Raw genomic sequence first — 26,590 nt, 5'->3', positions numbered from 1 at the left:
AAAAAGGACAAAAGCAGTCCTCTAGGAATCAATGTCGTACCTGCCAGCGCGTCTTACTAAACATAACCGTCTTGGTTCCTATTCATCCCCCAGCCAGGGAGGGGCTGATTGCATGCAGCTCCATCCAGTAGACCAGTGTCGTTTATCAATTCTAGTAGCTCAACCAGTGTTGGCAGTCTGCAGGCAGTTTTTCAGAGCGGCTGATATTTAATAGACTTGGTGGGGGGGATGAAGTTTGGGTGGGGGATTTGGCACTGACCCAAAGTTAGCTCGGGAAAGTTGTCTCAGCTAATTATTGCCAAACTAAACTGGAGAGTCTTAATGCCACTTGCCAGTTCCAATATGGCTTCTGCCAAGATCTTATTCTAGGTCCCCCCTGTCCAGGAAGTCCATGGTCAGGTGCCAGAGGGCAGCTAATGTTTTCAAGTCTTACACAAAGTTCAGACATTTTGTGTTCATTTCCCTGAGAGTCCCAAGCAATAAAACCATTCACCTGCATTTTTGATGTTTTTACTGGTACCGCTACAATATAGACACTTTCTTATTTTCGTTTTTAATCCCCTTATTTTAGGTGGTATTTGCTTTGTTTTGATTTTTTTTCTTTGTGATGTTTTTGTTTTGTTTTTGAGACAGGGTCTTCCTGTGTGACCCAATCTGATCTTGAACTCATGATCCTCCGGCCACCAGCTCTGGAGTTCGAGGATTGCATGTTTGTCCCACTAGGACTGGCTTAGCTAATCTTTGTTATGTTCTCAGTGGACCCAAGGAAGCTGCATGGTTTGGCAGACTGCAGCTAGGAAAGAGAGGGCACCATTTGTCTGGGAAGCCAGCGCCTCCTTTTCCATCCTTTCCCACACACTCCTGCCCTGGCTCACCTATTCTAGCCTAAGCCGGGAAACCATGTGGGAAAGTCCAGTAACTTCAAATGAAGGGCAAACCGTGCTCTCTTCTCCACCACAAAGCATTTTTAAAGCCAAGTTTCCAAATGTCCGAAGACAGCATCTGTTTCATGTCTTGGAAAGATCATTGAATTAACTTTGCTTCCTCCAGTAAGGTCTTTTCCTCTCCACACCCTGCCAATTACCTGCCAATCAATACAATCCAGTAACCTCCCTGCAGACTTTTAATTCTGAATGTCAAGGTAACATTTCTTTTAATTAGTGCACCTCCACCCATGAGTTCCTGACCCACTTCCCCTGTCACTCAGTGGCCGTGAAGCACATGTGTGTGACCACCTGATGGTGGACTCTGACAGTCGGGTATTAAACCACCTGGCCAACAAGGGCTGGTAGAGGGCTTGTAGCACTCTAAGCTGCCATGTAGGATCACAGTTCTGACTGATGATCAGCTCCTGAAGAGGTCTGGTGACTCAGAAACAAAACAAAACCCTATTGTTCAGGAAGCTCAGAGCTCTTTCACCTTCAAGTGCTCATTCTGAGCCCCACCCCTGAGGATGGTGGGCAGAGTGAGCCACCTGCTCAGCACACCTGTATCCCAGTGACCCGCTCACCTCAGGTGGATGGAGGCTACTAAGATGGATGTCTAACCTAGTGCCAGAAGCCTGGACACCCTTTCTTGTTCCTCCATTAGCTGTGGGACCCTGGATAAATTACTTCACGTTCGGTCACTGCTGTCAAATGGCAATGATAATGCTGATTTACAGGATGCTGACCTCAGGTGGAATACTACATCGAGTATTTAGGATTCTGTGTTGATCTCCTTCCTTGTCTGTAAAATGGGAATAGCTCCTAACAATAATAAAATCTCACCCATTACCAGCCCAGCATAGGCTGGGCCTGTGGAAGGCTATTCGAAGGAAAACAGAATTAGTCTAGCAATGTCTTATTTGTCTGGGTATGGGGCACATCCCAACATGTAGGAGGCATAATCTGTGATCAGCAAGAGCTACATAGTGAACTCAAGGCCAGTTTGGGATACTTAATGAAACAGTCTCAAAACAAAATAATAACTAAAGCTAAATAAATAAGGAAAGTCTGATTTGGCCAAGTATGGTGGCACCCACCTTTAAAACCAGTACTGGGAGGCAGAGGTGGGCAGATCTCCCTTAAGTTTGGGACCAACCTGGTATACATAGTGAGTTCCAAGCCAGCCAGGGGTATACAGTAAGAGCCTATCTAAAGAAACACACACACACACACACACACACACACACACACACACACACTTCTGTTTGGTTTGAAGATGCATAGATAAAATCGTCACATTTAATATCTTAAAGACTGGCAACTTCAAAAGGATGTTTACCCACAAATAACAAAATGTTGACACAATTATCTGATCCTGGCCTCTGTCCTTGTCAAACCATTCACACTTGGAGAAATATTCTATTCCCACTGTGGCCTATTCAAGGATCAGGTGACCCAAACTGCTGTGATCATTTAAATGATACATTCGAAACTGAACTGGAAATCTAAACTAGAACTGTTCTGTGGCTGTGTGTTTAGTCATCATGAATTGTCTTTTAGTCCTCTGATAGAATAGTCTTTAGATTGATGGCCTTCTTGCAAAAGATGGCTTTTATGTCTTCTGGATTCATATGTTTTATGCTGCACATTTTCTAAAGTACCAAACAAAAGCTCATGTTGTCTGGTACTTGGGACCCTCAGCACATAGATACAGAGAGAGAGACGAATATCCTTGTGTGCTTATTTTCACTGCCCTGGTTGAAGTGATCACAGCCTCATGGGCCCCCAAACCAAGAACCAAGCAGGAAGCCTTGGAGCAGCATTCTGGAGGCCCTAGCCATTGAAATCAGGTGAGAAAGGGAAACAAAGGGTGGTTTGATTGGTTAGCAACAAATGAAACTGTCCCTATTTACAGATACTAAGGCTGTTTACATGTAAAATCTCAGGCTGGGGGGCGCTTTCAATGAAAGAGTGGTCGTCTCTAGAAGCACAGACACAGGCAGTCTCAGGGACGCCACAAAAGAAGTCCTACAACCAAGGAATTAGTAAGGTCTAGAATATATGTCTATTATAAGAAAGTTATTGTGTTCTTTCTACCTGACCTCAGCACTCAGGAAAGTTGTGTGGACAACAGACTGACATATTTGTCAATGGAGCCAACCAGTCTCGGACAGACTTGGGTGGTTAGTCTTCATTGTCACCCTGATTCGATTTGGAATCACCTAGGAGACACACTCTGAGCATGTCTGTGAGAGTGTTTCTAGAAAGACTGAACTCAGGAGTGAGGACCCACTCTAAGTGTGAACAGCACTATCTCAAGGGCTGGGCCCCAGATGTAATAAAAGGGAAGCCAGCTGGTCACCATGCTTCTTAGCTGTGGACCGTTTTCTCTCCATGTGTCTGTACACACTCACTACAGATGCCAGAAGAAGATAGGAGATGCCTGGGACACAGCAAAAGGTTAGCTTCCATGTAGCTTTTGGGAATGAAATCTGTGTCCTCTGAAAAAACACAGCTGCCTCTCATTCCTCTGCCAGCCATCCTGCCTTTACGACTTGTATCCCTCAAACCATACGCTAAAATCAAATAGAGCTTTCCTGGTTTTTGTCAGTTGTCACTGCAAGAAACATAACTAATAAATCACACCTACAGCACAGGTATGTTATTTTGTTTGTTTTTTTAAACAAAGGTACCAAAGTAATCAGGCAGAGGAAAATAAACTTCAACAAATAATACGAACAATTGGAACAAGCAAGGAGAAAATGAATGTCAACTCAAGGGACTTACTGGGATATAGCTCACTGGTGGAGCGCTTGCCTAGCATGTGCAAAGCTGTGGGTTCAAACACACACACACACACACACACACACACACACACACACACACACACACACACACACATACACACACACACATGCACATACACAACTAAGTGTAAAACAAAACTAGAACACATGGGAGAGAATGTCATGACCACAGAATAGGCAAAAATTTCTTAGATAGGTCATATAAGTGACCAAATAAAATGGCTTCACCAAAATTTTAAATCATTTTGCTTCAGATTCATTCAGGAAAGTACATAGCCCATCATAAGGGTTTTGTTGTTGTTTTATTGTACATTAGGGGCAATACCCAGGGTCTGGAGCATGCTAGCATTGAGTCAGCCTTCAAGTAGATAGTTGGTTGGAGACAGAATCCTTCTTCCACAAGCTCCAGGCTGGCTTCAAACTCACCAGTTGTACTTCTGACCCGCCTACTTCTACTCAGTTCTGGGATTTATGTGCTCTGTTTTGTCTGTTTTGTTTTCTTTTTTTCCCAACTTTTTTTTATTTGAATTAGAAACAGGATTGTTTTACATGACAATCCCAGTTCCCTTCTCCCACTCATCCTCCCCTACCCACCCCCAACTAAAACCTTATCTGTCACATATCTTTTCTGCTCCCCCTGGATGGTGAGGCCTTCCATAGGGTGTCATCAGAGTCTTTCATATCCTTTGGGATAGGGCCCAGGCCCCACCCCCCACCCCCTGTGTGTCTTGGTTCAGGGAGTATCCCTCTGTCTGTTTTGTTTTTCAAGACACTATCTCACTATGTAGCTCTGCCTGCCGTAGATGGCCTCAAACTCACAGTGACCCACCTGCCTCTTCCTCTCAATTGCTCCGATTAAAGGTGTGCACTATCACTGCCCGTGTCACACTGGGGTTTACGTGGTGCTTGGAATTGAACCGTAGCCTCCTTCGTGGTAGGTAAGCATTCCACCAAATCCCCAGGCATTAAGCACTTTTTACAAACTTTTCTTTCTTTCTTTCTTTCTTTCCTTCTTTCTTTCTTTCTTTCTTTCTTTCTTCCTTTCTTCTTCTTTTTTTTAAACCAACCCATCTCTAGAAATAAGATATATTCATCTCCCTGAACCCCCTATCCTACTCCTCCTTTTCACACTGACCCTGAAGGGAACCACATTTCCTGACTTTGTGTGTGTGTGCACTCATGAATGGTGCTGAGGATAACACTCAGGGCTTGTTCATTCTAGGCAGAGGCTTTGTCACTGGATCATGTCCCTAGTCCCTTTAATGATGGGAAGTAAGAGACCAAACTGAGTGGGGTTCCCTGGAGTGAGGGATAGAGTAGGAAATCCAAACAGTTCCTTTGTGTTTCACACCTTTCAGTTTCCAGGTTTCCGGTCAAATACCATGGGGATCCTGCATTCCTCTGCCCCCTTGCCAACAGTAGCATCTCTTTCCAGATGTTGAGGGGTTCGGAGGAGGTGTAGGCTTTGGGGAGCGCCAAGGAGGACTGACCAAACTAGTCCAGGAGGTGTGTGGGCCTCCCAGACAGTCCAGGCCAAGCCTGCCTGGACCTCTTACCTGTGGGCTGGCCAGCCCAGGTGTCCACCGCCTTCTGAGGGGAGGGTGTGGTTCTCTGCTCATTAAGGAATTTCCACTCTGGAGGGATGACAAAAGGCAGTCTTTGGGAGTGTCCTTAACAAATCAAAGGAATCCTCTCATTAGTGGGAGGGAAGCTGAGGGCCATTGTCAGTCAGCAGGCCCTGAGTCAGTCAGGGAAAAAAAAACCAAGCCCACATGACCCATCTCCAAGGCTTGAACCTGGGTAGACAGGTGCCCGGAGTCATCTCAGAGATGAAATCTGGACAGGCCGGAACCCCAAGTCTTAACAATGGCTTTCGTTGGGCCGTCGTCTGCTGCGCCTACGCTTTAGCTCTAGGGAGTGTGTGTGTGTGGGCACTGCCCTTAGGGACACTTCCCTGACAGGTCTCATGCCATCCTTGGAGTCTGCAGTGGAGGCTCTGCCCCAAAAGGAGGAAACCCCGTACGTGCCTCCTCTGCCCTCCAGATGCTCTTCTGTTGGGGCACGCTCTTGGGTCAGTTCTCAGGGGGCTGTGAGTCCAAGGAAGGACCCAGAGGAGGACCCATTCCTCTGGCTGGCTGGCATCTTTTGGGCATCCAAATGTGTAACAAATCACAACCACCTCCAAGGACCAGAGCACAACGCAGCCTGCTCAGCGACACATCTATGACTCTGGGAATCTCCCGTTTCTTCGATGTATCATCTCAGATCATTCTTGTCTTTTTTTTTTTTTTTTTGAGACAGGCTCACCCTATGTAGCCCTAGGTGTCCTGGAACTCACTAACCAGACCAGGCTGGCCTCAATTTCACAGAGACCCTCCAGCCTCTGACTCCTGGTGCTAGGATCAAAGGCTGCCCCACCACTCCCCTTATTGTTTCCATTGTTTTAGACAAAGAACAAGAGAGCAGTGATAACAGGTGACCTGTGATTAGGTTATCACAGGTCTTGTATCCTGTGTCATCTCTTCTGATAGGTCTCTGCAGGCCTGAGGTTTCTGCAATGATCATCCAAGAATAAAGTCAGACCAGCATTCTCTGGACCGTGCCTGTGGCCAGCAAGAGCAAAGCACTGCCTACTGCCTGAAGGAGGGAGCTTCATCAGGCTTGCAGTGAAGTGAGCTTCTGGCTGTGTCCACCCCTTCCCTGGCCCCCCAGAATCCAAGTACTCTGACCTCTCCACACACACTGTGGCAAAATAAGCATCCCCATACCCAACACATAAATAAATTAATCTAATCTAAAAAACAGATCTGTGCATTAACAGATTTATTTTTTTATTTTTATTAGTTCAAGTTAGGGAACAAGCTTGTTTCACATGTAAGTCCCTTCTCCTTCTCCCTCCCCTCACCCCCATCCCTCCTCCCCCACCCCCAGCCTACCCCCACCCCATCCACCCACCACTCCCCAGGCAGGGTAGGGCCTCAACGGGGGCTCTGCAAAGTCCACCAAATCTTCCTGTGCTGGTCCTGGGCCCTTCCCCATGTGTCCAGGACCAGAGTGTAACCCTTCCCGTGGGATGGGCTCTCAAAGTCCCTTCTTGCACCAGGGAAAAATACTAATCCACCACCAGAGGCTCCCTGGAGTGCAGAGGCCTCCTTATTGACATCCATGTTCAGGGGTCTGGATCAGTCTTGTACTGGCCTCCCCGACAGCATCTGGGGTCGACGTGCTCTCCCTTGTTCAGGTCAATTGTTCCCGTGGGTTTCTCCAACCTGGTACAGACCCCTTCGCTCTTCATTCCTCCCTCTCTTCAACTAAATTCCAGATTTCAGCTCAGTGTATTTCTGTGGATGTCTGTCTCTGCTTCCATCAGCCACTGGGTGAGGGCTCTCGTTGCGGATCGGTCGGAGGAAAGGGAAGGAAGCACATGAACAGATTCTTTCTTTCTTTCTTTCTTTCTTTCTTTCTTTCTTTCTTTCTTTCTTTCTTTCTTTCTTTCTTTCTTCCTCTAGACGGGTTTCTCTGTGTAGTCTTGGCTGTCATGGAACTCTCTGTAGACCCTCAGACTCATAGAGATCTACCTGCTTCTGCTTCGCGAGTGTTGGGATTAAAGGTGTGCTCCAGCAGATCCAGTGAACTGATTCTAATGTGAAGCCAGCTTTTGCTGCATAGTGAGACCCTGCCTTTAAAAAGGGAGAGGAAAGAAAACAAAGATATGTTGCTCTAACTATGCTGTGCCCTTTGAAGTCTTGATAAATACACATGCCAGATTGGACTCCCAAAGACGTGGACTATAACTACTATCGAACAGCTAATACCCCTTCCCCACCACCTAAGTGCCCTGACTTTTCTTTCAAAAGTGAAACTGAGCATTAGAACAAAATGAAAACAGAAAGGAAAAAGGGACTGGGGGAGGAAGGAGAGAGGAAGGAACAAATGGCGAAAGGAAGGACAGTCATTGGTTGCTGCAGGGCACCGAAGGGTGTTGTGACAGAGAGAAGGCACACCAGTGCCCTCTGGGTGGCTCCTGTCCTGGGATTTATATACCAAGGCTACAGAGGGCCAGAGTGGTCCTGGAGCAGAAGGAAGAGCCTTAATGCTCCAGTGAAGGCTTTGTCCTGCCCTTGCCTAGCCTTACGTGGGTTTATAGAGCTCAATTAGCTTCTGTCCTGGCTAGTTTTCTTGTCAGCTTGACACAGGCCAAGGGAAGAGGGAGCCTCAACTGAGAAAGCGACTCTGTCACATTGTGCTGGAAACAAGCATTTTCTTGATTGATTGATGGTCTTAGTGGGAGGATCCGGACCATGTGGGCCTTGCCACCCGGGGCAGTGGTCCTGGCTTGTGTAAGAAGCTGGGATGAGCAGTCCACGAGGAGTGAACCAGCAGGCAGTGTTTCTTCAGGGTCTTCACTTTTGTTCCTGCCCCCGGGTTCCTGCCTTGAGCTCCTGATCTTACTTTCCTCCCTGATGGGGTAGAAACAGTAAGCAGAAATAAACCCTTTTTTCCACAGCTGGCTTTGGCTATGGTGTTTACCACAGCGATAGAGAACAGAGTAAGAGAGCATCCAAGCATCAGGATCATGGTTTAGAAGGGGGTGGGGGGTGTCCTGAAAAGGAGGTACCATAAGCAGGTCCATCTGTACTGTGAAGAGCCCCGGCACTCCTTACCCTTCCCTCCAGCCAGCTGCCCAGAAGATTTGCCCTGCCCTCTCTGCTGCCCCTCCCTCCCATCCGGTTTACAGGCCAGTAGCAGCCACTGGATCCCCAAGGCCCAAGGGCCCAGGCTGTGGTGGCCACATTCCAGGGCTCCCTAGGGAGGGGAGATTCCATCTTGCTAGAGCTGGGCAGGGCCTAGGAGTGTTTCTGTTCCAACCTTTCTGTGAAAGATAAGGAAATGAAACCAGAGACAGTGGCCATGCCCTTCTTCATGCCACACGGGGAATCAGTGGCAGACCCAAGAACTACCTGGGATCTTCTGTTCTTTTCTTTTTCTATTTCTTTTCCTTCCTTCCTTCCTTCCTTCCTTCCTTCCTTCCTTCCTTCCTTCCTTCCATCTGTCCTTCCTTCCGTCTGTCCTCTCTTTCTTTTTTTTCTTTCTGTCTCTCTCTGTCTGTCTCTGTCTCTCTTCTGCTTGTTTTAGTAACAGGGTCTTACTGTGTGTCCCTGGTTGTCCTGGAACTTGCTCTGTGGATCAGGCTGGCCTCAATCTTACAGAGATTTACCTGCCTCTGCCTCCAGATACCATGCCTTGCTTTGGGATTCTCTTTCCTCTTATATACAAAGGGAAACTATGTCCAAGTGTGCGGAGGCTCAGAGGTCCTCTTGGTAGAGAGTGAGGCACCCAGGAAAAACCCTGGACTCAACTTGGGAATTTGGAAAACACTAGTTAGGAGTCTGGCTGTCATATGACACAGGGCACAGTGGCAGGGAGAAAAGTCCTGAGTGCCTGGGACTAGCCCAAGGTCATCTTGTCAGCTTCCAAACAAAGGCTGGAGGTTGTTTTATTTTTATTTGTAATTTTTTATTTTTTTGACAGAGTTTCAATACATAGCTGATGCTGGTGTTGAGCACAGGTTCCTGAGAGCAAACTGCAGGTGTTTGCCACCACATCTGGCTTCCACAGTATTCTTATTTAAGGACACACTGGGAAGACTTTCAACAGAGAGTTCACTTTTATTCCCCACCTATTTTTAACCCATCAAAATGGAAATTCCATAAGATCACTGGTGGGGAGTGTGTGTGTGTATGTGTTTGTGTGTTTGTGTGTGTGCGAGCGTGTGCGCAGACAGGCAGAAGTGGGGCAGGTGAGTCACTGTGGCCACCCTCAGGGCATGGGGGTGGGGCTATGATCTGGGACAAGAAGGGCTGGGCCTCCATTAGTCATAGGATGTGCCAATCATATTGCTTTGTCAGGTAGCTTGAACCTAGAAGTACCTTTCCCACTGATAGCAGGAACCTATGCCTTAGGACATACTGAATTTAGAGAAAAATTATTTGGCCTAAAATTAAAAGCATCATGTGTTAAAAAGAAGAACTTTGTTGGGCAAGGTGGCACACACCTTTAATCCCAGCACTCAGGAGGCCGAGGCAGGCAGGCAGATCTCTGTTAGTTTGAGGCCAGCTTGGTCTACAAAGCAAGTTCTAGGGCAGTCAGGGCTACATAGTGAGACCCTGTCTCAAAAAAAAAAACAAAAACAAAAACAAACAAACAAACAAACAATAAAACAAAACAAAACAAACAAAAGTAACATTACCACCAACATCAAGAGGAGCCAGGCCCAGGTATTCTTAACCCCACCAAGCAAGTATAAGACCTCACCACATTCTTGAGCCAAATTTGAAGCAAACTATTAAATACCAGCCAGGATGATGGACACTGCCCAGGTCCATCTCCAGGATTCCCAGAGAAGGTCACAAACTACATTAGTCTGGTGCTTAGACAAACCTCACAAAGCTATGCACTTCCCTCCCTCCAATCAGGGGCAAGCTTATATCCTGACACACTTCCTCCCTACAGTACCTCCCACCTACATGTGACCAGGCACATTCTGTGCAGCTGGGGCAACCAAGCTTATTTACAGAATCGAAAACACATGGCTTTCTGTTTTACATGGACAATAGTCCCCAGCATTCTAGGAAGTTCTCTGTCCTTGGGTAAGTGGGGCTTACAGGTTAGAAGCTTACAGGTTAGAGGCATTTTGTTTTATAGATCTCTTAAGCACAGTAATTTAAATTTAAGACATAACTTCAGCCATCACAATGTTACCTTCAAAGAGGAGGGTTCATTCTTTCTGGACTGTGAGCCTCCCCACCAGAAACACACAGGAACACATGTTGTCTTCTTATGATCTTCATAGAAAATGGCTTCAGCTGCAACTCCTAGATTTGTATCAGTGACACAGGGCAGCCCAAAGAGCCCTCCTCAGACCACAGTGTACACCTGAGACCTGGGACTACTCTTTGACCAATCTGAAGGTTGTGGCCATTTAGAAATCTGAATTATCTTCCATAACTATTGGATGTTTAAAATCAAGAATATTTCAATTTGGGATGTGAGTTTCTGTGCCTACAGTTGATTTTTAACTCAGTTCCAGACAATTTGTGATACAAACAAGGCAGAATCTGGCATATCAAAGACAGTTTGGTACTGTATTAGCTTTGTGCTACTATAACAAACAGCTGGGATGAATCGGCTTATAAAGCAAAAAGGGCTCATTTTGGCTCACAGTTTTGGAGGTCCCAGAGCATGATTGGTTAGCCCCTGTGCCAATCATATTGATTGCCAATCAGATTCCACTGACTCTGTGGAACTGTCTTGAGGGCAGCTCATGTTTGAGGAAATGGGGAGAGAGAGCCTGCCACCCCCTTTAAGGCATAGCCCCAGTGATCTTTCCTTCTTCCTAAGGGCTGGGCCAATCTTCTATTAACGCCATGTGCCTTTGGAGAAAATTTCAGGTCTATCACAGGCACTGATGTTGAAATGCATCCTCAAAGAAGTGCCTTGTCATCTAGGTGGTCAGCCCAGGGAGACGGAGTCACCCTCACAGGCCAGAAGCTGGAAAAGTCAACCATACCCTCAGGCACAGGCTTCAGAGACATCTGGGGAAACCGATGTGTGATTCACATGCCTTCATCATGGCTCTCATCTTAAACTGTGATTTCGTTTCCTCTAAACAGCTCAGCAGTGTTTCGGATCTGTGACTTTGAGGCCATCCAGGGGCAGTTCAGGATTGGGAAAGAAAGGCTGTCTCTGTTTCTTTTTGAAACTCAAGCTCACGTACAGCTGGATACCTGCCTTTCCATGGTCCCAAAAACTGGCCCCCACCCAGCCTCCATTCCATTCAATGCATTCAAGTTGCTTATGCTATAGCAAGAAGGTGTAACCAAGTAAGCACATTCATCCTAGTAAGACCTAGGTCTGAGGATGCCACTTCATGACTTCTCCAAGCTTCTACAGCCAAGACATTTGACTCATTAAAACACACTGCTGGGGCACTTGCTGCCACAGCAGAGGACTTTGGTTTGATTGCCAGTGTGCACATGGTGGTTCACAGTCATCTGTAACTGCAGTTCCAGGGGAATCTGACACCTATTTCTAGCCCAGGGGAATTTTTTTTTCATGTGGTGCACTTACATACATTCAGGCAAAACACTAATGTGCATAAAATAAAGGTAAATAAATAGTTTACAATATTTATAAAAACAACTAGAACTAAAAGCAAAACAGTAAAAAAAATTGCAGGCTATGCACACTGCTCTTCATGCACCCTACAAACTGGTCACAGTAGAGGGCACGGCCTGGAAGGAATCTTGAAGTCTTCGTCACTTTCTCTACCACCTCTCACTTGTAAGGAGCCTGAATAACCAGGTCTCCAGTCCTCATCCCTCTGAAAAGGACTCCATAGGAAGTTCACCCCAGCCCCGTCTCTATCAACTTGACTAAACTTTTCCATCTCTATCAGGTTAACTCACCCTCCCATGTTTAGACCAAGTGCTTCAAATCGGCCTCTTACTAATTAATGCTCAAATCAGGTGACTGTCGAGCTTGGTCCTGACACTGGCAGGCAGCTTGGAAGCATGACCCAAATGCCTGTCTGGTAGGTAAGCCTCCTCAGGCCAGGAGCCTTTTAGCTGGTTGCTGTGTGCTTGTCATGCAAAGCACCAAGATAAGTGGCCTAGTAGTACAGTCAATAAATCCGTCTCATGGCAAAGCCTTCTAAAGCTGAGGATAACACTGATGAGGCCCAGTGCAATCTGTTAGCTGAGTCTGCTGCAGGCCCAGGATGGAGATGACAGCTACAAGTGTCCCAGAGATGGCTGAGGGGCTCTGTGATCTACTAGCTGAGTCTGCTTCAGGCCCAGGATGGGGAATGATAGGTACAAGTGTCCCAGAGATGGCTGAGATAGCTAAGAATTCTGAGACCAATTCCTCCACTGCAAACCAAGTCAAATGTGCAGTCACCAAAGGTTGTCCCACATTCAATGCTGGCTGAAGAAAGCCACTTGAGGTCACAGAAGAAGGAAGAAGCCAGGCCCTGACCATGCATGCCTTGGGAGCCAGGGGAGTGTCCATGAACTTTTATGCCTTCCTCATTCTTATGATGTTGGCCAACCACCATCAGTTCTCCCAGAGGGACTGGCAGTAAATCTTTTAAGTGCTTATCTGCTTGTTGTGAGGGGTGTAGAAGGGAGCTCCTTCCTGGGGAGACCATGCTTTGCCCAGGAGTGATCATGAACAAAGAAAGATGCTCTTGGTTGGATTAGTAGTGTTAGAATGGGAGGCTAAGCCGGCCACATGCCTGTGGCTCACTGGAGGGGCACAAGATAGAGATGGAGGTGGGCAGGGGAGAAGGAGGGAGACTGAACAAGCAGGGGTGCTGGATGAATTCTTGTTGTTACTTAAAGAAAACATTAAGAATGTTTCCTGCCTTTTCACTGGACACAATGACACTTAGAGGGAAATACCAACAATCTGATTATATATGTGCAATGCAAGACCCAACATAGACTCTGGGCAAGAGGACCACCATATACTTCTGAAAATGCCAACTTCACAAATGAAGGAATGGCCATTCTTTTCCTAAAACTCTACAGCTACTGTTTGGGGAACATGGCTCAGTGGGCAGCAGCACTTGCTTAGAAAGCAAAAGGTCCTGAGTTCAAATCCCTTGTGTCCACATAAACGCCAGGCATGGCCACATGTGCCACCCTAGGATGGCCAGCCAGATCCCCTGTCAGAACTGTTACATTAATATTAACAAAATACATGTTAGTAAGCTTTAAAACCTAGCATTCCTAACTCTATAATCTATGTAATTATGGAACAGAGTTACATCCTACTCAAAACTTTCCCAAACTGGAAGAAATGGGTATGTGTGGGTAGAAAGGCTTTTGTTTTATTTCTTTTTCTTGTTTTTAACATATGAATATAAAAGCTAAGCTGACATCTAAGTTTTAGGAAAGATTTATTTATTTTACTTTAAGCATCTAGGTGTTTTGCCTGTTTGTGTAACTGCAGCGTCCTCAGAAGCCAGAAGAGGGCGGGAGACACCTTGGAAATTGAGTTGTGGATCAGCAAGTGGGTGCTGGGAATTGAACACAGGTGCTCTGAGGAGCATCCAGTGCTCTTACCCTCTGAGCCATCTCTCCAGCCCCACACTATCCCCTCTTTTTTAGACAGGGCCTCACTCTGTAACCTGGGCTGACTTGAAACTTGCTACACAGACCCAGCTAGACTTGAAGTTCTGGGCATCCTATTTCTGTCTCCCAAGGTCTGGATTACAGGTTTGTACCACCATGACTGCCTCTGATGTCTAATCTAAGCCATGAAGAGTTTATGTTAAAAATAAGACTTTATTAATTCATGTCAAACCTGATCCCCACCCCCATTCTCTCATCCTGTATAAGGCAACTGCCCTCTTTAAATCCTTTAAGGAAATTGAGTGTAAATTTATTTTCATGGCCTGGATAGTCTTTGAAGAATGAGGAAAAACAAAATATGCCCATTTTTCCCCTTGGAAAATTAGCTAGACTGTTTTATGAATTGAAACTCTTAAATAATTTTATTTGAAAGAAGCCAGAATACGCATTTATTCCCATATTTCCGGCTTCTTGGTGGGTTGGTGAAGATTTCCAAAGATTCCTCATGCCAGAGTTCTACATGTCTGGTCTGTAAGCTTGTTTTCCAAGCCTGCCTTCAGTTGTTTGTGGAGAAATACGCCTTTCAGGGCAAATGGAAACAGATCTTGGGTCAAGTTCCATGTCTTTGCTCTATAATTAGAATGTATTGAGTGGGTGTTAGGGTCAGGCAGACGAGCAGAGGACTGGCTGTACTTCCTCAACACCCAATTAGATGCAACCTTCCTATGTTATGTGGTTTGTTAGATTTTCTCATGAAACTGGGGCCTTTTGTAAGAAAGGCAAGGAGGCATGTTCCAGGAGTTAGAGAGGTGTGCTCTTTTTTGGTTGTATTTTGTATTTGACTAGGATACCTTCCAGCCCATGCCATAATATATTGGCTCTTTATTTGCTTATTTTTATTTCCAGTGGTAACAGATGTGTGAATGGGTCCATGACCTGGTAGACTCATCAGGGGATGAGGGAGTGGGTGGGATGGTAGATGGAAAGGTAGATGGATAGTCAGTGTGTGGATCTTCAACTCTGAGCAAGTTCTGAAAAATTAATTTCTACCTCTGACCTCTTCTTACAAATGGGCATCTTTCTATCTTTTTCTTCCCAGAATCCCAAGGACACTGGAGTGTCTGGACATCTCCGTGTTTCCGAGGTGAACTCTTGGGGTGAGTCCTAGTTGCCATGACCACAGAGATGGGGTAGGAGAGGAAAAGGCTGGTGTTGGAGAACACTGTGTTTCTGCTGGGAACTCAGGTGCCAGCACATTGCCCTTTGGAGGAAGTAAATAGAATAAGTCCCTGTCCTCGGTCCCAGGTAATGTGAGTAGTTTTCTCCTGCCAACGAAAGCAGAGATTTTGCCAAGCTCATTCCATTTGCTCTTGTGTTTACTTCCTCCTTTGTTTAGGTCTTAGGTCATAGTGTGTCCACTATTGAGTCAATAACCTTCTGGAATGCAAGGGTTGGGTGTTATTTATCAGAATCCCTCTTCTAGGCTTGAGGCAGACTTGGGTAATTAATCAGGGCTCAACAAACATTTGAACAAGCAAAGTTCTATCAGACATCCACATTTCTTGAGACCTCCTCCCTCAGCCTGGGAGTGTGTGTTTATGTGTGGTGTGTAGGTATGTGGGGGACTCAGCTTGTCTGGTCTTACAGTGAGGAGAGAGAGGCCAGTGTCTACTATAGTATCGAGTGACAACGACACCCAGAGAGTGCAGAGAGCTGCAGAAAAAGGACATGGCTGTTGAGTTAATCAGCTCAGTGTCTGGTGCAAATTGTGAGTTCACTGGCTAGGTAGGTTTGCATGAGTACAAGAAACACACTTTGCCGGGTGTGTTGCTGGTGTGCTCTTTTGAAATCAGCCACATGGTGCCAGAATCCTTACTTAGGGGGAGGGGAGAGTGGTCCTTCTCTTCCTGGTCTTTGAAAGGGATTGGAATGGGATTCAGCACATGACCCATTGCCTGCACACAGTTTTTGTAGTACATCTTTTACAGTTCCTGAAGCCCCTGAGAATGTTATTCCAGGGTCAATGGTATTAGTGGCCATATTGGTTAGTGGTGGCAGGGGAGGAACTGCCATGTGTCTCTGTAGAGCTCACCCTTTGCTTGGGCAGCTTTGTTGCTATGGTGAGGTTGGCAGCCAGGGTTGTGGAAGACAGGAAATGTGTGAAGACTGAAGAAGTCCGTAGCAGGCGTGACTGGACTAGGGACTGGAAAGGCCCCACAGAACTCCACCAAAGTAGAGGTGAGGGAGGGGGACCAAGTGATGACAGTAGCCTTCAGAGACCGAAAATGTGCTGGAAATGACAGGAAACATTTTCCGCTCTGTGTTAAAGAATTGTGAATGTACCACCAAAGGGTCAGTTCAACACCTGACGCCTGTGGAAGAAGCCATTCTACAATTCTCCCTTCATCCATCTCACATTAAAACACGGCACTTGGGAACTCCCCCTACAGCACCATCCTGTCCCAGAGCAGCAGAATGGACTCTGGCTTCTCAAAACTCCAGTATCCAAGGGCTCTGAGTTCAGGACTGACTAGTCCAGGCGTGGGAGCTTTCCAGGAGTCCTGCATCTGGGATGAAGATGGCAGCTGGGGTGGAGGGTGGTCATGGGTACTTTCTCCTGCCTCTGGGCAGGAGACCTTTAGAGAAACTCATGAGAGCTGGGGACAGTTCTTCAGGTCACTCTCCCCTCCCATAGCATGCAGGAAGACAGGAATTGGGACAATTTCAGAGGCTCTGGGGTCTCCTGACTCTGTTCACACCCCCCCTTCTTGATTATTATTTCTTTGCTCCCAAAGGTTCTCCTATCCCGTATCCAGAAACTTCTTTAGAAAATTCATTCCACCTTCTATCCAAAAACAGCTCTAAATCCTTAGTCACCCATGGTGTTGTCCCGGGCTCTACCATCAGCTTTTCTTCCAGTGCACAGCTGAGTGATTTGTAGAGTTAGGAAAGGGAATTTGGCTGCTCTTCTGTGCCAGGAGAGCCCTACTCAGCAGTGCCCAAGACACCAGCACCTAAAAATCGCAAGGAAACTCAGAAGATTCAGTATGGCATAAAAGTGATTTAAAAATAGGGTAACAAGTCATCATGGCAAATGCCGGTGACTCCAGCACTAGGCAGGCAGATACATGAAGAGCTGGAATTCAAGGCTGTTCCAGGCTATACAGCTGAGTTAGGAGCTAGCCTGGACTATGTGAGGCTCCGTCTTGGCAACCAACTAACCAACCAACCAAACAAAAACAATAAAGATAATTATAATATACAGTCTCTGTTTGAGCCGTGAGTGTGGTTTTTCTGGCACAAACTGCCATTATACATATTTTATGGGAAGCACCAGCCTTATAGCATTTTTGACTTCATCCAGTCTGAGGCTCTCCTTTTCTCAGACCAAAGGCCCTTTGCTCTTTACCAAACAATTTAGGCCTTGTTCTCATTTTTCACTTGGGATGTTGAAAAAATGCTCTCAGAAACAGTTCCACCATTCAAAAATTCCAAATATATCCGCGAGCTTTTATTATTCTTCAAGATTACAGGAATTTTCCTTGGAAACTATTCGAGTCTGGGTAGAGCTGTTGCCTTTCATGTCTCCTCTTGCTTTTGAAATGCATTTTGGTAAATTGAAGGCTCTGAACTTACATTTATTTATTTAGCCAAATTTAGTCTGTCTAAATATGCTTTGTCATTAAAAAACCCCAAAGAAAAGGTCATTTCGAGCCATCCTGAACCTCAGTTTGGAAAGTGACCCAGCACGATATTACAGTGGCCATTTGTTGCCTACAGCGTTAGCTGGTGTTGACATTAAAAGATGGAGACAGCCGAACATAAAAAAACATCTTCGGGCATTTGAACAAAACCTGGAAAACCAGCTACTCCATCTTCTGGTCCTTACCTTGTCAATTAGACCCCACAATGTGCCAAAGGGTAGGAGCCACTTTATCTTTGTATTGAGATACTCCTCCGTAGAGACGAAGTACATGAGGTGTTGCCACAGGAACAAGAGCTTGGAGGTTGGAGATTCGGGTGGGTGTGGGGCTCTGCGGCTCTCACTTCTTTCCTGATGCCCTGGAGAGGAAAATGGTCTCGTTGGCTTGGTAGCCTCTCCCAGATGGCAAGCGTCTTTACCCCACAGCCATTTCTACACCCAGAGATCTGCCCTGCCCAGGCACAGCTTGAGCTCTGGAAACCCAACTTGGCACTAGACTTGGCACACAGGTTCCTGGGACAGAGCAGGGGACCCAGGAAGGGGGGCACTTTCTCCTGGGACTGAGTACTGCTCTGCTTACCAAGGCGAGCCCATATGGAGCAGTGTGAAAACATAGACCGAACCATCTGCCCTCCTGACCCCGTTCCATTGCTCAGAGGGACATCTGCCTGGATCCCCAGGATCCTCCTGTGTGCTCTTGTTTAGTTAGGCATGACCTCATTTGGAGGGAGGCTCACAGATTTCGCTGAGGTCGTGGTGCCTTCTTCCTTTAACAGCTGTGCACTCCCAGGCCTGTCCTTCCACCCTTCCACTCTCCGTGCTGGGCTTCCTTGGGCTCGCCATAAAGAAGCAGCATATTGATGGCTCTGAAGCCTGCAAAGTGGTCTGAGTTAGAGGTGGTGATGTTCGGCCTGTCTGGGGCTTGATACTGACATCTGTGCTCTCTGAAGGTGCCCTAGCCACCAGAAAACATCTTCTGCTGTCTACCAGCTGAGACATGTGACTTTATGGTGACTGAGGCCTATCAGCCCGCTCCATACATCTTGTTTTACTCTAGGAGGCCGCCTGAGGCAGCCCACCTCTCTTTGCCTCAGTTACTCTCTCTAGAAAATGGTTCAGGTACCAGGTTAGTACAATGCTGATTAGCATCTCTAAAGAGAGAAGAAGCTAGCTGAACAGTACAGGCCTATAACACCAGTGAGTCAGAAGGTTGAGGCAGTCAGGGGGATCACTGCAAGTTCAAGGCCAGTCTGGGCTACATAGCCAGACCTTGTCCTCAATTAAAAAAAAAAAAAAGAGAAGACAAGAGAAGGGATCTTGGGGAGCCTGTGGGGAAATGTTTGAATAGAAACATTTGTTCTTTTCACAGGGTGACCAGGCCAGCTTGACCACCCATGATGCAAAGAACTATGAGGAGGTCTCTTCTGGTCTTGGGTGTACTCTTGCTGTTGTTAGGGTGTGTCCGGAGCAGTCCAAGGTGAAGCTGCCTGTACCCTATGCTGAACACAAGGTGCATCCTTACACTTGGCTAAGGTGACTCTAGAAGTCATCTCTTACCTGGGACAAAGTAATAGCCACTGTGTGATAAGAAGCTGGTGAAAGATTAACCTGCCACATGCCTGAGCAAAGTCACAAGTGGCCTGAGGTCATCCTGGTCTGACTCATGAACTTGGCGGCTTCCAGCCACACCTGCAAAGCTGATGCAGGAGCCTGACGCTGTCTGCGTGAAGCTCGTGTCATGCCAGATGTGCAGCAGGCACTGGACAGGTGGCCAGAGTCAAAATTATATACAAAAATTCATTCAGTCTCCTGTTCACTTACTGAATGGAATAAAATAAACTAGCTGAGCAGGGAGTTACAACAGCTGCCACTTTCCCCTTTCCCCTGTGCCAATGCCCTTTTGCCCTGTTTTATGGAATCTTCTTACCCTGGTCCATAGCTCAGGCGATCCCATGACTGCTGGGTCCACTTCAGGTATACATAAACTGCCTTCAGTATACAATTGTAAACATGTCCAGCCTAATATAGTTTAAATGATGTGCATAAAATTCTCCAGTATTTCCCTTTCCCTCAGCTCAAGCCTGACCCAACCTCTAAGATTGTACTGTCTGTCTGATAGGATCATGCAAGGGGCCCTGCTTTTCTCTGGTTGTTTCTGGCTCCTAAGCCAGCTCAAGTGGGGAGAGGGGTTGGGGGAGAAGCCAAAGTGCCGCTTTCCTTAGCTGTGAGTGCTGTACCGAAGCCTTTAATGTCCTCTGGCTTCAGATGCCGGGGTACTGGTTATTTCTCTCTCTCTCTCTCTCTCTCTCTCTCTCTCTCTCTCTCTCTCTCTCTAATTTTCTTGTAAGGCGTTTAGCAGGCCTGGATCCCATGCCCTGCAGTGCCTAGAACTGGAAAACTGCTTTCTCTGGCCAACTCAGAATTCCCCTTCGACTCCAGTGCCAGTGGGATTCTCCATGTGGACTTCAAATGCCAGGCTCACTTTTCTGTGGTAGCCAGGGCTCATCAAGATGACCCATTCCCAAGTACGGGGCCCCTAGGGCTCTTGGTCATCATATCATGTCTTTCCCAGCAAGCTCACAAGTGCAATCTTTGCCAAAAATCGTTTACTTCCAACCTTCAAGACTGTTCATCTCAGCAAATACCCACCAAGAAGGGAGAAGTTTCTAGATTTGCTCCTAGCTGATTTCCCCAGTCTCTGAGTAGGAGAAACCATCCCTCTTGGCTCAGCTGTGGGGACTGTTGCATGACTATTTCTGGGGAGTTATGAACTAATACCTACTCACCCAGCTTGTCACTGATGTCATCCCAAAGTCTAGCAGGATGAAACAAGTTTATTGGAGTTAATTGCAGGGAGGTGGGTGAGAGGCTCTCCTGACGCATAGGTGACTCAAAGGCGTCACTGGAAACCCTTCCTTAGCAGATTCTACAAAGCTGCACCCTGAATATCCCTGCATGATATGCAGGCAGCCCCACTGAGAATAACCCCTCCATCAACTGTTAGCCACGTATATAGCCCTGGAGGGGCCTGGTCAGTCCCCCAGCTTTCCTAGCGACATCATAGTGCAAGTTTCCTAAGCTCTGTGAGCTTCCCAAGCCTCATGATTCTCCTTCCGCCCTTTGCTGGGGTGTTGCAGGCTGGAGGAAATAGCTACCCAACATGGATGTAGTTTACTCCTTGTCTCAGTGAGACAGAAGGGAAAGAAATGCACAACAGTGGTTCCAGTAACCCATTAAAGTCAGCCGCAAGCTCCAGCTGCATCCATGTCTGCATGTCGGTCGCTGCTGTATCTGCAGGTTAGTCTACCACTATATCTGCATGCTGGTCTACTGCTGTATCCACATGGCGGTCCACTGCGATGGCCAACTCTTGTCAGACCCCACCTGGATGGTGAGGCACATCTCTCTGCAGGATGGGGCCAGTCACTAGTTGCCCATCTCAGCTCTGAGCATCAGTGGAAATTCTCAGGCAACATAAAAATTCCAACTTTCTGTTATTTTTCATTCATTAATTCATAATAGTATTCAGTATTGATCCTATGCCCAAACTATGCCAAGATGCACTCTAAAAGAGAAAACCTGGCAATGACTTTAACTCCACTGTGACTTCTTTTCTGGGTGAGCTGGGGATGCCGCTGATGGCTGGTCACCTGAAACCTGCCAAGGGCATTTGGCTTGGGCCGTGAGTGGTATCACCAACCCATAATTCTGGGACTGTGAAGGTTGAGGAAGGAAGATCCCAAGTTTAAGGTCATCCTAGAGTCTATAGTGAAACTCAGTCTGCAAAAATAAAACAAAAATAAAAAAAAAACAAGCCTAACACTACTGCCCGGAGCTCAGTCACTCTGCACTAGTGCACACCTATGAAGACAGGCGGTTGTGACTTCACGTGTGGAATGATGGCCCCAACTGTTCAAGCTGCCAAAGAGGCTCTGAGTCATCACTGACAAGCTAATCATCTGAATTTAGTGTTGAGTATATTTGGCTGATAATCTGATTCCTTAGCAAGTACAGACTTAATTACGTTTCTATTTTAGTACCAAATAGACACTTTAATGGGAGAATCCTCTGTGATAGAACATTTTCTAGATAGCATCGCATCGTTTGACATGACTGGAGCCAGAACCTTCTGTATTGTTTGTTATGGTAGCTCTTTTTATGACAGTTTTATGCATACATTTCTATGCGAGGTCTCTTCCTTTTGTAAGTTTTATTTTATTAGATTGGATTTTCTTGATATTTTCCTATTTGTAAGTGTTTGTTGATTTATTAGTATTTGTCTGTTTCTGGGTCAGGTTCTCACTATGTAGCCCAGGCTGGCCTCAAATTCATAGAAGTCCTGAAGCCTCAGGCTCCCAAATGCTGTGATTACAGGCACATACTGCCATGCTGGGTGGCATTTTCTCTCTTATTGCTTGCCCATAGTGCCACTTTCTTGGCTTTAGTGGATGACTTATTAAATACGCAATTCAGCTTGAGTCTTGTAAGAAGGTTGTTTTAAAACCCTGCACTGGTTTTCAGCAAGGCCAACCACAAACACACAACTTCCAGGTCGGCCTCATTGAAGGGGAGTCTGGATGTTTTGGATTTGGGAAGATTTTTTTTTCCAATCTCAGTCTTAGCATAGAGGAGAAGTTTTACCTCAGCCAGGCATAGGAACACACACATATAATTCTAGCATTTGAGAAGCTGAGGCAGGAGGATCGCCTTGGACTAAAGACTCCCCTAGAGTCGAAGGGGAGTTTAAAACCAGCTTGGACTAAACAGTTAAGTTTCAGCTCAGCCTTGGCTACAAGGTGAAAAATCTCTTTCAAAAGAAAAACAGACAAGCAACCCCCAAAACAAGCCGCAGACAAACTAAACAATGATTTAGTGGAGGAAAAGTGCCATAGACTCTGTTGCCAGACATTACATTTCTAAAGTGTTGTATCCTAACTCTGCTCCCTAATGTAACATAAAACTTGGTTAACCTTATAAATATGATTTTCAAGAGCAAAGACATCTCCCTTCTTCCCCTATTAAGCCTAATTTGCATATCAGTGCATAGTCCAAAGTATTGGCAGATATTTTAAAGGGAATCAAAGTGTAAGAATAACTGCCTACATGAAGATGTGTTTTAAATCGACCCCATTAGTCACCTTCTTTTTGAAAAGCAGAAAAAATAGGCACCTAGGAACAGCAAGCTGTCACTCAGGATTAGGAAAAGTCATTTACAAACAGGAGCTTTTGCCCTCTCTGCTGGGGGAGGCCAGGCTTGTACATTTAATTACACAGAAGACCCTCGCCAGTGGGTTTGCCTGTTGATCATCCATATTCATGCCAATGGCAGTAATGGCAGCCCCAAAGGACAGCTTTGGTGGCAGAACTGATAGGGCTTCTTGGGAGCCTTCCAGAGCCTGCCAGTACTGTCAGACTCTGCCTGCAAACCGTGCTCTCACTTCCTGAAGGCCACTCACCTTTCTTCCCTTTCTAAGACAATCCTGAGAGGAGGGCTCTCCTGATCACAGACCACAGAAGCAAGAATCTAACACTACCTGCTCAGGAGTCATCTCCCCCACCAGCCATGAAGCCGAGCATCAAAATACTGTGTTCATATCCACACCCAAGCAGGTTGAATTTCCAGAAGGTTCTTTTCATACCAGTTAGGACAAGTATGGAACTACAGGCAAAAGAGATGAAAAGAAGGAAGCAAACATCCAAAGGCTAACATCTGGGTGTGAAGAGTAGAAGTCCGACATCTGGATGGAAGAGCTTCTTGAGGAGCCCGGCATGTGTCTGCCTTGGGCCAGTGCAGTGGAGAGCTTTTGTCCCATAAAGCCACTCTGCTGACATTGACTGATCATCGGCAAATGTAGGACCTCAGACTGAAGAGCCACAGCCTGGCTCTCAGAGGGAGGGAGCCCAGCACTTTGGGAATGTCCTCAAAGCTGGAAGTTCTGTCACAGGAGCTTGGCAGCAGCAGCAGAAAAGAACAGTGGGTCAGGTCAACCTCTTGCCTGCAAGTCTGGGCCTTGGGTGGTTAAGGGGAGGAACTAAAGCATTACAGGACAGATTTGAATGTAGAAGACAGCTCCTGCTGGAGGGGCTTTCCTTCTCTTGAAGGTGGAGAGGAAAGAAAGAAGGAAACAAACAGTGGCTTCCCCAAGAAGTTTATGACCGTAATTATAGCCATTGAAGTTGATTAATTTCACATAGCCATATTATATAGGAACTTTTATATAACAATGAAAATTACATTAATTTGTCAAAAACAAGGAACTCAGCATTTTAAGTGAATGAATTGTGTGTTATCTGAATCCCATGTATTTATTTTTTCCTGGAAATGGAACCCAGAGTTCCATGCATATCAGGGAAGCATCTATTTCTAGCATGGTATCTGAGTTGGTGCCTCAGGAGAGCTGTTGATTAAAAATGGCATCATGCCAGGCATGGTGGTGCACACCTTTCATCCAAGTTCTTGGGAGGCAGAGGCAGGTAGATCTCTGATTTGGAAGCCAGCTTGGTCTACAGAGTGAGATCCAGGACAGTCAGGGCTACATGGGAAAACCCTGTCTCAAAAGAAAAAAACCAAAACCAAAACCAAAACCAAAAACAACAAAAAACCCCCACAAAAACCAATAAAATAAAATAAAACAAAACAAAAAACAAAACAAAACCCAAACCAAATCAAAACAACAACAACAACAACAACAAAAGCTCCAACCACAAACTAATAAACAAAAAAAGAAAGTGTGTGTGTGTGTGTGTGTGTGTGTGTGTGTGTGTGTGTGTGTGTGTGTTGGAATGCATACACACTGGGGATGTGGTTTACAGTTTCCTAGTTAGTGCACTCATGTCAAAATCATCAGAGGGATGACTGGGCAGGATGGTAGGAGAAGGGTTACCTCTCTGCCTTTATCACTGGTGCCCAGGAGAGAGAAAAAAGTACAGTGTGATAAATACTAAATTCCACTGCAACATTACAGCTTCATGTATTTCAGTGGCGCTGTAAAACTCAGAGACAAAGGAAAATCAAAGGCCTTCCTCCCTGTGAAGCTCTCCAACCTTCAGCAATTTCTTCCATCACTCCTGAATTCCCCCCTTTCCATCCATTTCCCTCTTGCCCTCATCATCCTCAGTAACACTCACTTTCACTTTGTATACCCCTCTGAGAGTCCGTGACCCTGATTTCTCTGGTGTGAGACAATGAAGCCCACTTCCCAGCTTGGTCTTTGATGACAGATAAATGTCCAGAACCTCAGGTACTTGGGTCATGCGTGACTGGACTATGAAAAAAAAAATCCTGCCTCATCAGAAGCACACCTTTAAGGTTAAGGGGTGGGGGTGGGAGGCAGGCCATACTAGGTCCCGGTCAGTGACCTGCTCCTCTGCCTGGAGACCTGGAGAGGGTTATGACCTGGGCTTTGGCCATAATGTGTAGATGATGGCCTCTCCTTGGAACTTCGTGAGGAAAATGTAAACATAAGGATGGGTAGTGCTCAGAAAACAGTGACTCACCGCCTTGTCCAGAATTTATCTCCCCCCCCCATCGGGGGCAGAGAAGAGGGCACCAAGGTAGAAGGAAGCTTCCATCCCCTCTGAAACTGAGGAAGGGTATGTCGGTAAATCAACCATGCCCTACCCCTTTCCCCCTGGTTTTGCCAGCATGACTGTTGTTCCTGTGGGTTCATGCCGTGGCGGGTGGGAGGAAGCCATGAGCCCAGACTTTCATGTCATGTCCTCATTCAGCTGTCTCTGCCCAGGCTGGGTGTACTCTCTCGGTCCAGTGAGTCATGAGTGTGACCAGGGGTCACATAGGATGAGCCTGGCCACCTCTTGTCCAGCCCTGTGGGTGAGTAGAGCAGGTAGTAGGTGAGATACCTTTTACAGTCCCTATGGCCACATCAAGTGATGTGATCACCAGAGAGCCTTCTCCCTAGTGCCCTGCTTGGCAGTCTTCCATGGGTTCTGTGTGTGAGCTCTGACGATGGTCAAGGCTGGGCAAGGTGCCATGCAAAGTGAGCAAGGCAGGAGCTGTGAACTAGTCATCTGAGGCCCTTCAGGCTGGGGAAATGATGAGCAGAAACTAGGCTTCAATTTTCACTAGCGAGGGTGGGGACAAGTCATAGAAACCCACAAGCTGGCTTACACACAAAAGCAGTGGTTCCAGCCGCTTTTCTAGATCGTTCCACACTTGGTGTCATGCTTCTCTGGGAATCCCCACTGTCTCCTGCTCCACCCAGAGAAGTTTGTTCAAGAAGCTTCCGGTCTCCCTGGGAAGGGAGAGGGAATGCATGAACTATCAGCTCACTGCCTTCCTTTCTGTGCTTGTTTGCAGTTTCCCTTGTGTTCCCCAGCCTTCTGAGCTATGAGAGAGCGACCAGGTGTGGCAAGCCACCTCATCTCTTAGGAGCAAACTTTGTATGCCGAGAAGCTCCAGCCCCACCCTGGAAACCTGTAGCTCTTCTGAGGCCAGAGTACTGGGCAGACTTCCCAATGCTGGCCTAGCCTGTTTGGGATCCTGGGGGTTCCAAAGGGATCCTGGGGGTTACTGGTTCCTTTCCCAAGAACAAGTTGCTTTTGCAGCCACCCCGAATGCTGTTGTGTGCTGAAACATAAAGGTAGCACTCTGCCAGCCTTTTGGGGAAGGTAGCAACAGACTCCTAGCTTGGGTCCCTTCCTTACCCTGTGCCCTTGCCTTCCTTCCTTTCATGCTTACCTACCGTCAAGCACAGGTGGGCTAAGGATGTACCCAGGGCCCATTTCTTATCTTGTAAGAGATAGCTGGTGATAGTCAGGACACATGGATTAAAAATGGGAAACATTCAGGAGACCTGGGCCTTTTCTTTGGCTGGACAAACTCGTGGGTCCTCTCTGTGAGGTTCAACCTTTAAGGATCAACCAATAAGAATCCACAAAGCTGGCTAAGGAATGGCTCAGTGGATAAAAGCACTTGCTGAATAAGCATGAGGACCTGGTTTGAAATCCCTAGAACTCATGAAAAAATCAGGGTAAGTGTCCATAAACCCAGAGTCCAGG

The 26,590-nt window shown here is 46.6% G+C and overlaps 1 long non-coding RNA gene across 1 annotated transcript; it reads right to left on the bottom strand.

Annotated features, from left to right (window-relative positions):
• Nucleotides 1–7,242: 7,242 nt before the first annotated feature.
• On the bottom strand, nt 7,243–25,662 carry LOC118238062. The gene is made up of 3 exons (XR_004768455.1): nt 25,070–25,662; nt 17,759–17,931; nt 7,243–7,413 (listed from the first exon to the last, which is right to left on the bottom strand). It is a non-coding gene; the product is annotated as an uncharacterized LOC118238062 (long non-coding RNA).
• Between the last annotated feature and the right edge of the window lie 928 nt (nt 25,663–26,590).

The sequence above is a fragment of the Cricetulus griseus genome, chromosome 2 (assembly GCF_003668045.3).
Source record: "Cricetulus griseus strain 17A/GY chromosome 2, alternate assembly CriGri-PICRH-1.0, whole genome shotgun sequence".
In the NCBI taxonomy this organism is placed as follows: domain Eukaryota; kingdom Metazoa; phylum Chordata; class Mammalia; order Rodentia; family Cricetidae; genus Cricetulus; species Cricetulus griseus.
This window is presented reverse-complemented; position numbering and strand designations above follow the sequence as displayed.